We start from the raw sequence: 3,486 nt of genomic DNA, 5'->3' as shown, positions 1-3,486 counted from the left end.
ATCAGAAGATCAGGGCTGCACTCAGCTGTAAGGATAGAACTGGAATCTCAAATCGAACACCTGAAGAGCCTTCTTTCTCTGTTCCTCTCTATCCAGCTGCCTCTCTCATGGCTGATTGACTTCCTCTGCTTCTCTGGTTCAGGTGAAAAGTGAAAATACAGCTGCTGACAGCACCCAAGTATATATTACAACTCAAGCCTCCTGCCTCCAGGAAGAGCAAGTGCTAGTAATAGGTAGGTTTGGAGCACATCTGTAGAAGGTCTTGAATATTTGGTTAATAAAACAGTGCTGTTATTATTATTATTATTATTATTATTTGTCTGCACGGCATGTGGGATCTTAGTTCCCCGACCAGGGATTGAACCCATGCCCCCTGCAGTGGAAGCACAGAGTCCTAACCACTGGACTGCCAGGGAAGTCCCTATTTTTCTTATATCATTAAACATCTTATACCAATATACAGAATAGCTTTAGTGAAATGTTTTCAACTAATTAAATTCACTATTGAAATAAGATGAAAAGAAATAAGGGAAAATTGTAGACATATGCTGACAAAGAAGAAGCATTTCATTGAAAGACAGAGTTGGAAAGCATGGCTATATGTGATGAACTCTGGTCTCCGGTTGAGGAGGTGGGCTTGAAAAATAATTGAATATTGCAGAGTAGAGTGTTGCTATAGGAACAGTTACCTAAAGATCTAATCAGTGTCTTGCTGAGTGAAAGGATTTTCTCTTTAGTATGAAATATTTCAGCAAGTGCTAAAAATAGTTCTTTTTAAAAGCCCCACAATTTCTCTGTCCCCAAATCTGCTAGTTCCTAAGATTTTTAAAACAAATTATTAAAAGCAATCAGAACAATGTAATGAGCATGTTGCTAAATTTTGATAAATGTGATGAAGTTAAAACTATGTTTATTACATCATTTATTTAGTTAGAAGGATCAAATGTGTCATGGTTGGCTTCCCCCAAAGCAGAGCCTAAGAAAAGGACCTGGGGGAGAGGTAGTTTACTTGGAAGGTGATTCAGCAAGCAGGTGGTCGAGAGTTGGCAGAGTGAGGCAGGGAAGAATTGCCCCTCTGAAAGATGGAGGCTAGGGCATTTATCCACTAGTTCTGTCCCCCATCGGTTGACGGTTGCCTCCTGAATGTGTTTGTTTCTCAGCTGACCTAGAAAGAGGGCCAAGTGACCTCTGGCAACCTGGGAGAAGGTACTTGGGCAGAATGTGGAAAGATGAGAAGCTCAGGCTTGAAGCAGGATGCTGGCAGTAGTTGAGTCTAAGCCCATACAGAGATGATGTGACACAAGTAACAGTGATGTCTGCTATATCTAATTCCAGGACAATAGTTCCCTGACCTCCCCCTACACCCAAGTCTCTTTTCTTATGGCATATTACTTTAACTTCTAGCACAACGACACTTAGTGAGTTATTTAATCTCTCTCTGCATTAGTTTCTTTGTCTCTAAAATCGGCATAAATAATATTATTTGCAAAAGAGTTGTGGTGGGGATTAAACGCATTAAAATCGGTGATGCCCTTAACACAGTGTGCAGTCCATAGTAAGTGCTGGATAAGTGTTAGCCATTATTACCATTAATAGTGGTGGAGTAGTAATATGCCACCACCACTACGATTGATGGTGAAGCCTATTGTTGCATCTAGTACCTCCACAATGTCAATAACTTCCAGGTTTCTGGAGTTTCCACTTCTAGTTCCCATGTCTTCTGGCACATTACAGATTACGTGAGAAAGCATGTGTTTCGGAAACTATGACCCTTTGTACTACCCACTTTTCTAAGCTGTGAAGAAACCAAGTGAGGAGAAGCAGTAGGAAAATTGGAAAATAAGTCCTAAGGGTGGATGAGCAGGTTTATTTATCTTCCTATGGATTAGCTCTGCTGTTGCTTTCCTTTCCAAAACTGTAACCCTCACAGCCAGCTGATGAATTCTTAGAGTCTTTAGAGACTCTTTAATGGAAAAACAGCGGCTGTGTTTTTGGTATGCTTAAGTGGAAAATCAGTACCTCCTGCTTAGGGAAATGAGAAACATTAAAAAGTTAGCTGTGGGCTTCCCTGGTGGCGCAGTGGTTGAGAGTCCGCCTGCCGATGCAGGGGACGCGGGTTCGTGCCCCGGTCTGGGAAGATCCCACATGCCGCGGAGCGGCTGTGCCCGTGAGCCATGGCCGCTGAGCCTGCGCGTCCGGAGCCTGTGCTCCGCAACGGGAGAGGCCACAACAGTGAGAGGCCCGCGTACCGCAAAAAAAAAAAAAAAAAAAGCCGTTGCCTTACGTAGCAATCTCAGTCTTCAGCTATAAGTTTTCAGTTGAACGCCCATGATGCTTTACAATGCCAGATATGCTAGTCATTTAGCAATTATGTTATACTCACAACCATTCCACGTAGAGCTCAGCTCTAAACAAAATGATCAAGGCAGAACAAAAGAAAGGCAAATTTGGGATTGGTGGCCCAACAGAATTAAAACACACCATTATTAGATGACAGCGCTGGTACCTGCTCTATATTTTACATTCCATAGAAAGAGAAGACTATCGAGATCCGTTTTCTCATTAATTCCTTAGGTGTTTTTGTGTTCTTATGTTTGCTGGGCATTGCTCTAGGAGTTTGGAATAAAATACTCAAAGTCTGTACTTGCATTGAGCTTATATTCTAGTGGAGGTGGCAGACATTTAAAAAAAAAGACAAACAGTAAACAAACAAGATAATTACAGATAGCAACACTTGCTTTGAAGACAATAAAACAGTACAGTATGATAGGGTTGCATCATGTACGATGATTTTTGTTAAAAAAGGTATGTGTCAATTATAACTCAATAGAAAAAACTCCCCAAAACAAACAAACAAAAAAACCCCAATCAAAGTGGCTTAAATAACATGGGAATGTATTGGTTCACTTCGCTGAAAATACAGAGGTAATAAAGGTTGGGGGTTAGTTGATCTAGGAGATTAGCAGTGTTAACACTGACCCAATTTTCTCACCCTTCTGTTCTGTAGTCCACAGAAGAGGCTTCATCTTAGGGCTGGGTAGGAGGCTGTCTACTGGCAGGAATCATGTGTCAGGGTCCCATGTGTTCTTGTTCATATTCAGCAGGGCTTCTGCATTTTAGTAAAAGGTACTGAGATTCATTAACTTAAGGCTTTTGCCCATCACTGTATCAATTACTGAGGCTGGGAGTAAAATCTTCTGATACTGTAAATCAATCAGGGTCCATCCCTGGATCTGGAAGAGAGGGGCTGCATGGGAGTGGGTAGATACCTGGGAAAGATCTATCTGCTATTATTAAGGAAAGAGGGAGGAATTGATGCTGGCTAAGTAACTAAAAATGTTCACTACAGAAAGCGACCAGGAACAAGAGATGCTTTATATAAGGGAAGAGGTGAGTGGAGAAATGAATGATGAGAAGAAGCTAGGTATGCTAGTATCTGGGGAAAGAGCGCTTCAGGCAGAAGGAGCGGCCAAGTATAAAGGCCCT

This window comes from Orcinus orca, chromosome 12 (genome assembly GCF_937001465.1).
Source record: "Orcinus orca chromosome 12, mOrcOrc1.1, whole genome shotgun sequence".
NCBI classification, from domain to species: domain Eukaryota; kingdom Metazoa; phylum Chordata; class Mammalia; order Artiodactyla; family Delphinidae; genus Orcinus; species Orcinus orca.
This window is presented reverse-complemented; position numbering follows the sequence as displayed.